This window comes from Schistocerca cancellata, chromosome 4 (assembly GCF_023864275.1).
Source record: "Schistocerca cancellata isolate TAMUIC-IGC-003103 chromosome 4, iqSchCanc2.1, whole genome shotgun sequence".
NCBI lineage: Eukaryota > Metazoa > Arthropoda > Insecta > Orthoptera > Acrididae > Schistocerca > Schistocerca cancellata.
Window position 1 is genome coordinate 578511737 of NC_064629.1, and position 14340 is coordinate 578526076.

Below are 14340 nucleotides of genomic sequence, written 5' to 3' on the forward strand. Positions count from 1 at the left end.
TAAGATCAAAACAAATCGCATAACTGTTTAGGAAATATATCTGTACGGTGAGAAAATTGGCAATTGACCTTAAATAACGAAAAGTGTGTGGTTATCCACATGAGTCCTAAAAGGAATCCGTTAAACTTCGGTTACACGATAAACCAATCAACTCCAAAGGCTGTAAATTCAAGTGAATACCTGGGAATTACAATTACGAACAACTTAAATTGGAAGGAACACATTGAACATGTTGTGAAGAAGGTAACGAAAGACTGCGTTTTATTGGCAGAACACTTAGAAGATGCAACAGCTCTACTAAAGCGACTGCCTACACTACGCTTGTCTGTCCTCTTTTGGAGTCAAGCAGCGCGATGCGGGATCCTTGCCATTGGGTTAACGGGGTGCATCTACGAAGTTGAAAGAAGGGCAGCACATTTTGTACTATCGAGAAACATGGGAGAGAGTATTACGGATATGGTACAGGATTTGGCGTAGACCTCATTAAAACAAAGTCGTTTCACGCTACGGTGGATCTCACGAAATTTCAGTCACCAACTTTCTCTCCGAATGCGAAAATATTTTTTTGAAGCCGACCTACATAGGGAGAAACGATTATCATAACGAAATCAGGGAAATCAGAGCTCGCAAGGAAAAATATAAGTGTTCGTTTCTTGCGCGCGCTTTTCGAGAGTGGAATAATAGAGAATTATTCTGAAGGTGGTTCGATGAATCCTCCGCCAGGCACTTAATTGTGATTTGCAGAGTATCCACACACATGTAGATTCAGATGTAGAAGTAGACGCAGCTAAGACCCTACCTAACATTTCGTTTTATCTTTCCATTGGGGTTTCGTACATCATCGATTTATCAACTTCCTGACGAAATTAAATTGCCTAGCGTGATCGCGTGACAGGCCATTGTGTATTGTTTTTCTAGGTTGCTTCATCAAAGACAGTGCAGAAACATAAGCAGTTACAAATGCCTAAGTCACGTGCATTCATCATTCACGACGTCTCTCTGCGGTAACTGTTAATAAACAACCATCGATTCCTTATTATAACACTTAATGTAGGATACTTTACCGACAGTACATACACTGTTGAGCCATAACGTTGCGAAAACCTGCTTAATAGCTTGTTTTTCCGCCTTTGGAACGAAATACAACACTGATTCTGCGCATCAGGAATCCGAAAGTTTGTTGGTAAGTTCATGGAGGTATGTGACATTAGATACAGGTTGGTAAATAATGAACTATAGGGGAAAAAAACAAAATTAGCTACCAACTAAGGCGTGCACACACTTCAATCAATATGTAAACGTCTCTACAGATGTTCGGATTTAGGTTGTGACATATTCGATATGCCTGCCATCATTGGCGCTAATGTGGCGCAGACGAATAGCGAAATTCTGCATGATCTGCTGAGGCGTCGGAATATAGATGCTGATGATAACCTCCTGAAGGCTATTTTCAGCTTAGCAATGGTTGTTGGGCTGTTGCTGTCCACCTTGTCTCTAATATAGCTCCACACAAAAGGAGTTGCATGTGTTCAGATCCGGAGAATACGGTGGCCAATCGATGCCCATTCCAGTGGCCTCTGGGTACCCCAGAGCCATATTGCGATCCCTAAAGTGCTCCTCCAAACACTCTCGTGCTTCGATGGGGTCGAGCTCCGTCTTGCATGAATCACATCTTGTCGAAATCAGGGTCACTTCGGATAACTAGGATGAAATCATGTTCCAAAACCTTCACGTACCGTTCGGCAGTCGCCGTGCCATCACAGAATATCACACCGATTATTCGGTGACTGGACATAGCACACCACACAGGCACCAGATGAGGGTGAAGAGACTTCTCTATCACGATATGTAGAGTCTCAGTCTCCAAATGCTCCAGTTTTCCTTATTGACGAACCCATTCAAATGAAACTGGGCTTCGTCGCTAAAATAAAGCATACAGAGCATATTAATTCCCATCTTGCCCATCGGCCGACTGTGCAGTTTGAACGTCGTAACACAAACCGTTCAGAAGTTACGACGATTTTATTTCATATAGTTCAATAATTGTCACGCTGTATCTACACACAGGTCATGGAACTCGCGTAGATAATGGGCCGCTGATCTGTGTGATGGCACCCGATAGCGACCCAGGTGTTCAAAAATGGCTCTGAGCACTATGAGACTTAACATCTGAGGTCATCAGTCCCCTAGACTTAGAACTAATTAAACCCAACTAACCTAAGGACATCATACACATCCACGCCCGAGGCAGGATTCGAACCTGCGACCGTAGCAGCAGCGCGGTTCCGGACTGAAGCGCCTAGAACCGCTCGACCCAGGTGTGCTCCATAGGATTTACATCAGGCGAGTTTGATAGCTGAGACATCAAAATGAGTTCTCTATAATGCTCCTCAAATCATTGAAGCAAGGTTCTGGCTCCAAGGCACGAACATTTATACTGCTGAAAGATGAAATCGGCGTCGGGGAAGACATCTATCATGAAGGGGTGGAGGTCGTTCGCAGCTGTCAGCGTGTTTTCTATTACTACCACAGGTCGCATCCAATAGCAGGAGTTCTCCCATAGCATAATACCGTTCCCGCCAGCCTGTGACCGTGGCGCGCTGCACATTTTGAGCCATCGTTCACCATAATGACGGTGTTTGTGGAGATGAACTTCGACCTAGTGTAGCAAAAATGTATTCACCCCGAAGAGCCGACACGTTTCCATTGATCGACGGTCGAATCCCAATGATCCCGTGCCCACTGCAGTCGTAATCGACGATGTCGTTGGGTCAACATGTGAACACCTAGGGGTGGTCTGTTGCGGGGCTGCATGTTCAGCAATGTACGATGAACGGTGTGCTCCGAAACACTTGTGCGTGCACCAGCATTCTGCTCTTTCGGCAGAGATGCCACAGATCACCATGTATCCTACTTTACAGAGCAGACAAGCCTCCGAACCCCACGTTCTGTGAAGAGTCGTGGACACCCAATCATTTAGCGCCTATTGGGTAGTTTCACTGTCCTACCTCTTTCCGTAGAACCTCACGGCAGCAGCACTTGAACATTTGACCTGTTTCGCCGTTTTCGAGGTACTCGTCCACCGGCTCTGCATAATAATAATCTGCCCTCTGTCAAAGTCGCTTATCTCAATGGATTTCCCTATTTGCAGCCCCCCGTCGGTGTCTGCTCCGCTTACATACTTTTGTCACCGCATGACGTGCCCACAACGCCGCCAGGCGGCGTCCACCGTCACGGTGAGAAGTAGTCATAATGTTTTGGCTTATCAGTGTATTTGGCCCCTAAAAGTGTGAGACAGCTTGTCTACTACAGTATGGATGACTGGGTATGACCAGGGATCGTACGCCGATAGCCGAAGGGGTTATTGCGAGTGCTTACGTAAGGCAGGAAATGTGGATTCGAGTCCTGATCTAGGACAAATTTCCATTGTAATCAATAAATCGTGCAGCTGGAGTTTTATCATCTTCGCAAATGCGAATATGATTCTTGTAGAGTTTGTATGCTGAGGTAACTGCGCTCGATGGTAGCTCAAAGTGTTGTGAAGGAGTGGATGCATCTGACACCATCTAGCACCCTGAACATGTAAGATCCACTAGAAGACGTGCTGTTTGCTGTCCTTCGGCGTGCAAACTCACGCTTGCCGCTTAATAGATGTTATAGTGGCACATTTTGGCTCCTATGACGTCAATGATCCGTAATATCGTTAGATGACCTTTCCGGACGTGGACGTGGGTTCCCATCATCAATTCGTTCTCTAAGACACCCTCCACAATCGACCCACGTTTTCTGGCATCGTTTTGTTACACAATCATAGTTCCTTAATTTCTGAGGGCTCTTGTATTTCTCTTTGCTTTGTGTTGTACGTTTTGGTGATAGCAAATTACAGGGTTCCTCACTAATGTCAAGACAGTTTCACTGAAAGAAAAGTGGTTGAATTAACAAATCGAGGAATTGGCCTGCGAATAATAGACGGAAATTTCGGGAAGAATACACCGCCATTTGACTGTATACTACTGCATGTTTCTTCTGTGCAATCTACATTTTGGCTTTTCACCATTATCGAGTACAATGTTCTTAGACCATTAACACGTCATATCTGGTACTGTCAGCCCAAAGCTTGACCTGCTTTGGATTGACTTTACCAGATAAGACATGTTAGTCCTTTAAGAACATAATGGCATACTCGACAATGGGATAAAAACCGAAATCTAGATTGCATAGAAGAAGCGGCGGTGTATTCTTTCGAAAAATTCTGTATCACTGTGGCCCAGCACGTGCTTAATAAATTAGGGAGAAAAATGAGGAGCGAAGTGTGTAGATAAATGTTGGATAAAAGCAGTGTATGGATGTTTCTTCGGAAGGGAATGACTTATAGACCGTGAGAGTTGTTGTGAATATATTTAACTGAGTGACAAGATGACACCAATTGGTAGGGGTGATCAAGATATACAGAATAAAAAGAAAGGAATGTGACAGGGAGAATAAATAACTGCATCCACAACTGTGAAATGACAGTATCTCCAGAGTTACAAAAGCGGAGTTCTACGAGAGTTTTCTGGAAAGTACCGCGTCATGTGGGTAAGAAATATAAATAACAAAGGAAATGAAAGAAATAATCGACGCAAAAGGAATGGTGAATTGGAGGCAGTGTAGCTAAATGACAGTGATGGCTACTGTTAAGACGCGGGGCATCAAGGAAAAGATCGGAATGGTTTCTACACTCCTGGAAATGTAAAAAAGAACACATTGACACCGGTGTGTCAGACCCACCATACTTGCTCCGGACACTGCGAGAGGGCTGTACAAGCAATGATCACACGCACGGCACAGCGGACACACCAGGAACCGCGGTGTTGGCCGTCGAATGGCGCTAGCTGCGCAGCATTTGTGCACCGCCGCCGTCAGTGTCAGCCAGTTTGCCGTGGCATACGGAGCTCCATCGCAGTCTTTAACACTGGTAGCATGCCGCGACAGCGTGGATGTGAACCGTATGTGCAGTTGACGGACTTTGAGCGAGGGCGTATAGTGGGCATGCGGGAGGCCGGGTGGACGTACCGCCGAATTGCTCAACACGTGGGGCGTGAGGTCTCCACAGTACATCGATGTTGTCGCCAGTGGTCGGCGGAAGGTGCACGTGCCCGTCGACCTGGGACCGGACCGCAGCGACGCACGGATGCACGCCAAGACCGTAGGATCCTACGCAGTGCCGTAGGGGACCGCACCGCCACTTCGCAGCAAATTAGGGACACTGTTGCTCCTGGGGTATCGGCGAGGACCATTCGCAACCGTCTCCATGAAGCTGGGCTACGGTCCCGCACACCGTTAGGCCGTCTTCCGCTCACGCCCCAACATCGTGCAGCCCGCCTCCAGTGGTGTCGCGACAGGCGTGAATGGAGGGACGAATGGAGACGTGTCGTCTTCAGCGATGAGAGTCGCTTCTGCCTTGGTGCCAATGATGGTCGTATGCGTGTTTGGCGCCGTGCAGGTGAGCGCCACAATCAGGACTGCATACGACCGAGGCACACAGGGCCAACACCCGGCATCATGGTGTGGGGAGCGATCTCCTACACTGGCCGTACACCACTGGTGATCGTCGAGGGGACACTGAATAGTGCACGGTACATCCAAACCGTCATCGAACCCATCGTTCTACCATTCCTAGACCGGCAAGGGAACTTGCTGTTCCAACAGGACAATGCACGTCCGCATGTATCCCGTGCCACCCAACGTGCTCTAGAAGGTGTAAGTCAACTACCCTGGCCACCAAGATCTCCGGATCTGTCCCCCATTGAGCATGTTTGGGACTGGATGAAGTGTCGTCTCACGCGGTCTGCACGTCCAGCACGAACGCTGGTCCAACTGAGGCGCCAGGTGGAAATGGCATGGCAAGCCGTTCCACAGGACTACATCCAGCATCTCTACGATCGTCTCCATGGGAGAATAGCAGCCTGCATTGCTGCGAAAGGTGGATATACACTGTACTAGTGCCGACATTGTGCATGCTCTGTTGCCTGTGTCTATGTGCCTGTGGTTCTGTCAGTGTGATCATGTGATGTATCTGACCCCAGGAATGTGTCAATAAAGTTTCCCCTTCCTGGGACAATGAATTCACGGTGTTCTTATTTCAATTTCCAGGAGTGTATATAGGTACAGTGGATAGACAGAATGAATTAGAATAGCATCGGCATACGAAATGTGTGTATGGTAGATACATATCTCAGAATACGGAGATCGTTAGGAGCACGAAAAAGAGAAAGACCTGGGAAATACTGGAATTCACGAATTGAAAAGGACATGCAAGAGAAACAGCTCACACGGAGGTTGGTTTGCGATTGATGTCAGCCATGCTCTTGAACGTTCACCACAGAATAATTAGAAAATACATTATTTTTATAGCACAGGGTATTACAGCATATACACTGACGGAAAAAAAGTCGCAACACCAAGGAGAGTTGAGCATCATAACGAAAGTTCGTAGCCACGTATCTACATCTGAAAGATGCATGTTCAAATTTTGCACCAGTCGCGTAAGAGTGTCGCTAGTAGCGCCAACATGAGGATGTAAATCAGGTTTGTTTTAAATATACACTGCAATGTTCGTGAGCGTTAGTTACCATGGAAATTGGACGTGGTGGGTTGATATTAGACAAGAATGCCTTTAAGGTGACAAAGACGTCACTATCAACATCTCTCTGAGTTTGAACGTGTAACAGGGCTACAAGAGGCTCGCCCACATACCGCTGTTTGTAACCCTTCATGCTCTATAGATTGTCGACATTGCCTTGGTCTTCTCGATCGCCAGAACTGTCTCCAATCGAGCACAATGGGACATCATCCGACAAGAACTCCAGCGTCATCCACAACCTGCATTAACCGTCCCTTTATTGACCGAGTAAGTTCAACAGACACAGGACTCCATTCCACAAACTGACATCCGGCATCTGTACAACACAATGAAAGCACTCTTACATGCTTCTGTTCAACATTCTGGTGGTTACACGGTTATTAAAGTATCAGCATTTCGCATTTGCAATGCTTTATCTCGCACTAAGATTAACATGTGTGTTAATCACTTAAATGTGTTACCTAGACAAACGTATTTCCGAAATTTCATTACTCTAAATTAATTAGTTTTTCCTTCAGTATATACCATTGCAAGATCATCTTGTTCTCTCGTCTGCTATGAGCAAACTATTATCTCTACAGAAAAATGAACAAGACTTTTTTGTAATAAATTTAACGTAGTTAAAGTTTATACTGCCATACGTTTTCGCTGGAGGCCACAGATTTCGAGTTACACAAGAAAAACGTATTTGGAGGTCACATTTTACGTTTTTCTTGAATTATTTGAGAAGTACGGCCTTTAGTGATAATACACGCCAGTACAAAATTTACTACATTAAATTTAGTACAAAAGGGTCCTATTCATTTTTTTTCTTTAGAACTAATAGTTCGCAGATAGCGAGCGGAAGAATGTGAAAATCCTGCTTGTGGCACTTGAAGGCGCTGCGAATTGCATATAACCCACGTGTAGGGGCACCTGAATCGCCCGGTATATATATGACCCAAAACATGCTATATAGCGTGTTGCTCCACTTTTGGAGTGTAACACAGCAGAGATTCTGCGTGGCATGGATTCGACATATTCTTGGTATGTTTCAGAAGGTACGAAATACCAAATATTTGCACAGCTCACACAATTACGGACTGGTGAGTTGTGGGCGCAGAGCTGGCGACCGACAGCGTCATAGATGTGTTCCATTGTGTTCATATCAGGCGAATTTGGTAGCCATTCTCCTTAGATCACGGCAGTGACATTGTGACCTTGCGACATACACAGTGGTTTTGCTGGAAGATGCCATCGACGATGGGGAAAACATCAGGCATGAGGGGATGCAGGTGGTGTGCAATAACGTTCACGTCATCCACAGCAATCATGCATAAATCTTTCGATTACTACCGCAGGTTCCATGGAAACTCAGGTCAGACTGGGCTGCATATGTGGTGTGATGCATGTTCCGAGCAGCTGTTCGATCGGATGGCGGCGTATCCGGACACGAACATCGACCTGGTGTAGTAAGAAAGCTGAATCAACCAGGCAGGCGACACGTTTATATTGATCCAAAGTCCTTCCTCTATGATCGCTTGCCCCCTTCAGTCATAATAGGCGAAGTCGTTGGATCAACAAGGTAACACGTATGAGTCGTCTGCTGCCGAGCCCCATGTTCAACGACGTACACAAAACAGCGTGCTCCGAGGTATTTGTGCCTGAACCAGAATTCTATTCTGTCGCCAGATCTGCCTCAGATTGCCGTCGATCCTGCTTTACAGAGTCAGTAATCCTCCGACTTCCACTTTCAGTGATGAGGCTTCGACGTCCATCACCTGGTCGTCTATTTGTGGTGTGAGCGCCCGTAACCAATTGCCGTAGGTGTGACAGTAGCATAAAAACAGCCCATCACCTTCGCCGTTTCCGACATTCTCATTCCCAGGTCCAGACCATAACAATACGCCCTTCCTCGAAATCACTTACGTTATTGGATTTCCCAATTGCAACCCGTAGCATCGCCAAAATGACTCAGCATTCGTCTGTGCTCTGTTTATCTACTTTCCTTACAGTGTCACGTGCCCGTCATGCAACAAGGCACGATTCTCTTTCGCTGTGTGCAGTGGTCATAATTTTTGGTCCATCAGTGAATATTACTCTACGCGGTATTACACGAAAAATGTCTCGAACTCTTTAGTGCTGTTGTATGAAATGGAGGAATAAACAGAGTGAGATAACTTTGACTGAGTAACTATGAAAGGTGCATACGGTATTGGCAATGACGTCAGTACAGAAACATCGCAGACCCGATCAGGGAGAGAAGTAGTAAATGAATTAACCACGTCTTTTTTAACGATCCAGATATTCGCCTGGAGACTTGCTCGCTCTACCTGAATGCGCATCAAGTGTCTTAACCACCCCGCCAACTCACTCAGGTAATATCGAATGGTTATGATTATGGCTTTTCGTAACCAGTGTAAATATTTTATTTGCCAGTGTTAATACTGGCGTCCACATAAATTTGTATACGTGATACGTTGGTGACTTCACGAGAGATTCAGTTAATTTGAAATTTTCATGCAAAATTCTATTGTGAACTGCGCAAGCAGTTTATACAGGGTGTTACAAAAAGGTACGGACAAACTTTCAGGAAACATTCCTCACACACAAAGAAAGAAAATATGTTATGTGGACATGTGTCCGGTAACGCTTACTTTCCATGTTAGAGCTCATTTTATTACTTCTCTTCAAATCACATTAATCATGGAATGGAAACACACAGCAACAGAACGTACCAGCGTAACTTCAAACACTTTGTTACAGGAAATGTTCAAAATGTCCTCCGTTAGCGAGGATACATGCATCCACCCTCCGTCGCATGGAATCCCTGATGCACTGATGCAGCCCTGGAGAATGGCGTACTGTATCACAGCTGTCCACAATACGAGCACGAAGAGTCTCTACATTTGGTACCGGGGTTGCGTAGACAAGAGCTTTCAAATGCCCCCATAAATGAAAGTCAATAGGGTTGAGGTCAGGAGAGCGTGGAGGCCATGGAATTGGTCCGTCTCTACCAATCCATCGGTCACCGAATCTGTTGTTGAGAAGCGTATGAACACTTCGACTGAAATGTGCAGGAGCTCCATCGTGCATGAACCACATGTTGTGTCGTACTTGTAAAGGCACATGTTCTAGCAGCACAGGTAGAGTATCCCGTAAGAAATCATGATAACGTGCTCCATTGAGCGTAGGTGGACGAAACTAAAATGAGCTCTAACATGGAAATTAAGCGTTTCCGGACACATGTCCATATAACATCTTTTCTTTATTTGTGTGTGAGGAATGTATCCTGAAAGTTTGGCCGTACCTTTTTGTAACACCTTGTATATGGAGGGACAAGGTGTGGAGGAGACGTGGAATGGGGGTACTTCATTAGTTGCAGGAAAGGAAGGATTGCAGAGCAGACAGGGTACTGGAGCAAGATAGAGCACATAAAGCGTACTGCCTGCGAGTAACGCCAGACGCTGCAGCGACCGGAGCTCTCAGCCATTAAACCTGTGAGCTCCTCGCTCGTAATTCTGGAAGCAAACACACGACTTAAGCTGTAATCGTATTTCTCTGTATCCACAAAGGAAAAACTAATTCATTCAAAGTTATAACAAGATAATAACATTACTTGGTGAATCTCAGACATTTGGCACCTCTTCTACCTAGCTACTGATGTACCCCAGTTTTGAACTCAATGCATTTTATTGCTTTGGCAGTCAAGTTTTACCGAGTTGGGTTGAGTTCCGTAGTTTTAATTTGCCCTGGTTTAAACCTTGTTATTTCTGATGATGCTGAAACGTCATTAATTTTCAACCCAAGCATACTTACTGGGCGCATTCTACTATGAAGGCAAATGAGAAAATCATGATATCTATGTCACGCGTGACTATCGACGACAGAAAGAAATGCTTAAAGTATCGTACCTCTGCAACAAACTACTATGGAAAGATGCAGGTGCCAGCACCTACAATCCCCCTAAAGATACAATGAACATAGCCCTGCTGTGCCGTATGACGAACATCGTTCACAGTCGCTCGCACCGAACTCTCGAACTGCCTATATATCAGATATCTTCCTATAGTTATGAAAGGGAAGCGGTATCTCCTGTGGCTTGGACACAGAGATGAGTAGACTACACATATATAGGACCCTAAAAGATTTTTGAGAGATCGTGGTTTACCGAAAGCTTTAATCACGTTAATCAAAGATAATTTTTAAAGTAGTAGCAATACCAAATAGTAGGGAAAACTGGCATTCAGATAAACATTTAAAGAATCGTTACCACACAATATGGTGTTACGAAGACTACACACTTGCAAGCGTTGATCAGAGTTACACACCCTGAGGCCCTTTAGAACTGTGTAACCCTAGACGTGAAGGACATTTGCGCAGTGTGTTAGGAAAAATCATGGAGAATCAGTAAAAAAGGGACACCTTTGTAACAAGCACTAATCATTCCCAATATTCCATGAATCAAAATGTCATGGTGGAAAAAATGGGTGTTTCGATAGGATGTATGCAGTCAATACTAAATTTACATCTACATCTAAAATGTGAAATTTACACCTACATCTATAATGTGAAATCCACTACGGAGGGTACTTTGTGTGCCACAGTCACTTCCCTCCTTTCCTTTTCCAGTCTCGAATAGCTAGCAGCAAGAACAATTGATCTTAAGCCTCCATGTATCCTGGAATCTCCGTAATTTTACGTTCATAGCCCCTTCTCGAACTACACGAAAGCAGAAGCAACACACTAATTGATTCTGTAACGAACTCACGCTCTCGGAATTTTGACACTAAACTGCACGGTGATCCATAATTCCTGTCCCACAGCGTCTGTCGCTGGAGCTAACAGAGCATTTCTGTGATGCTTTCCTGCTCACTAAATGAATTTGTAACAAAAGTATTGTTCTACTTGAGATTTTCTCTTCTTCTATGAACCGTACGCTGATAAGCCAAAACATCGCAAGCACTTGCTTAGTAGCTTGTTTAACCATCTTTGGAATGAAATACTAAACTGATTTTGCGTATCAGGGATCCGACAGTTTGGTAGTAGGTTTGTGGAAGTGTGTGCCATTAGATGACTACACACAGGTCATGAGTAGTAGAACAAAGAGAGCACAAGCACACTTTGTTTGTGAGAGTAGCCTACATAAGCCGGCTGCTGTGGCCGAGCGGTTCTAGGCAGTTGAGTCAGGATCCGAACATCTGCTACGGTCGCAGGAACGAATCCTGCCTCGGGCATGGATGTGTGTGATGTCTTTAGGTTTGTTAGGTTTAAGTAGTTTCGAAGTCTAGGGGACTGATGACCTCATATGTTAAGTCCCATAGTGCTTAGAGCCATTTGAACCATTTTTGAGCCTACACCAGGGGCAAGTATGCACTCAGGGGCACTCTCTTTTGATTTAGAGGTTATGACACCCTGGGGATAATCCTTCCTTTTCATTGACAGATCCTTAACCTATTGTTCTTCCCCCCTCTCCTCCTCCAACCCCAACACTTCAAGAAACTTCAAACCTTCCTCCCCTCCTCCCCTCCTCCTCACTCATTCAGGTATACTTTCAGACCTGAGTTAATCGGAAAGTCAAACCTCACTCTATCAATTTGACTGACTTCTTCATTACATGGATCAATTAATTAACCCTCCCCCTCTGGTAAACCCCTCTACACTCCCCACCCCCGCCCGCATCTCGTGGTCGTGCGGTAGCGTTCTCGCTTCCCACGCCCGGGTTCCCGGGTTCGATTCCCGGCGGGGTCAGGGATTTTCTCCGCCTCGTGATGGCTGGGTGTTGTGTGCTGTCCTTAGGTTAGTCACGTTTAAGTAGCTCTAAGTTCTAGGGGACTGATGACCATAGATGTTAAGTCCCATAGTGCTCAGAGCCATTTGAACCATTTTTTTGAACTCCCCACCCCCTCCCCCGACCTGGAAACTGGCGGCTCTGTGGTGGAGAAGAAGGCTTTCATGTTAGGAAATTCAACTACAAAGCAGAGGTTATAGCGTTTATGTAGAAAAAAGTCAGTCTGCATACGTTGGATTTCTCTTGCTCATCATTCTCTCTACTTTGGTAAGATGCAGGTCTTGTAAGGAAGTAATTAAATCGATCATTTTTTCCCTCTGATCATGAAAGGAATACCGACATGAAACACCCATCACATGCAATTACACTCCTAAAAATCTTTCGAATGTGAAGCACACCCCATCTGCCATCCCCTGTTCAGTACACTGCACCCAATACCGGCTCATGCCACTGCACATGCAGCTCCCTCTGGGTTATGCAAAGTAATGCGCCACTCTCCTCTTCAGGAGAGACCGCTCGGGCCACACAAGTGACAGACTGGATGTCACACTAATCCCCAAACAAAAGCAACTGAGAAACTCCCACCGAAAAACATGTTCGTTCTCTATTTCTCCTTCTGTCACATGCCACTGCCAGACCGACACAAGCAATCGGTCAGTATCAGACTGGACTGCAAACGAAGCAGCATTTACTGGATAAACCCCTGTGGAGTACCGACGCATGTGAGGTGCCTTTCTTCCAAGACAAATTCCTGACTGAGAATGGATTCCATCAAGAGCTATAACCTACTGTCTGTGCTGGAGAGAAAGGATCTCATAAAAAGAAACTCAATTATATAGGATATACTGTTTTTCATAAAATTCAATTTGCAGGTACTGGAGTACACTTTTATTTGGTGGGAAAAAGCTCACATCCAGCAATTACATGTCCTAATTATGTAATTACAATGTAGCAGATTGTAGGCAACATCTTATTGGAAAATTTTCTATGATACATATTCTTTACTTAATCTGTTTGGGAGAGATGGCGTTCTCCCACTTAGGTAGACATCATGACTGCACCCGTCAGCCTTGCCTCCCATGACATAACTGTAATCACAAGGGAATGAAATGAAGTGCGATATAGTAGCAACTGATTGGGGTCTATCGTCAGGGCGCAGCCACGAAGGTCAGTATAGCCCAATCTCCTAATTACAGATCACATTACTAAACATCACTGACCATAGACCGGATATTTGCCTCCTTTGGTCTTGAGGCCCCCAAACAAAGCATCAAGTGGCAGAATTCTGGTGACTGGGAAATTCCAGAATCGCTTCCTGTCTCTGTCGTTCCCAAGAAGCCACTTCCTGCTTGTCTATGTAAACCGATTTCTCCAAAAATGGAGATGGGGTTTTTTTCGTCTCTCCTCAGAACGCTGTGTTCCTGTTGGCTAATGCTGGAGACAAAGGGAAAGCTGACGTAGTTTCGATATCAAAAATAGAGTGAAACAAGCCTTTCGCACTACCCTTTCAAATTAATTGTTTAACAATTAACACGAGTCAAATAGATCACGTAAAAGCTCACATTACAACGATCCTTCTTCATAATAAAACGTATTTTCAACGTTTGACTGATAAACTGTTCATGGAGTTAGTGGCAGCATGATGTGTAATTTCATATGTCTAACACCGCTGCTATGCGATTGTCTCTTTATATTTAAGAGGCAGTCTCTGTTACTAACGATAATTTTATATAGAACTGATGCGAGCATAGTATAATTTCTGAACCATGATCGGATATTAACAGTGGATGCTATACAACTCTGGAAAGCTATATTGTGCATGTATAACAAAGAATCGATATTTTAAGGAAGTAGTTTCTTTTATTTTACAGTTTGTCACCATAGTTTATCGTAGAGAAACCTGCAAGGAGAATGTATGTCATGCGCGGAAAATTTCTTACATTAG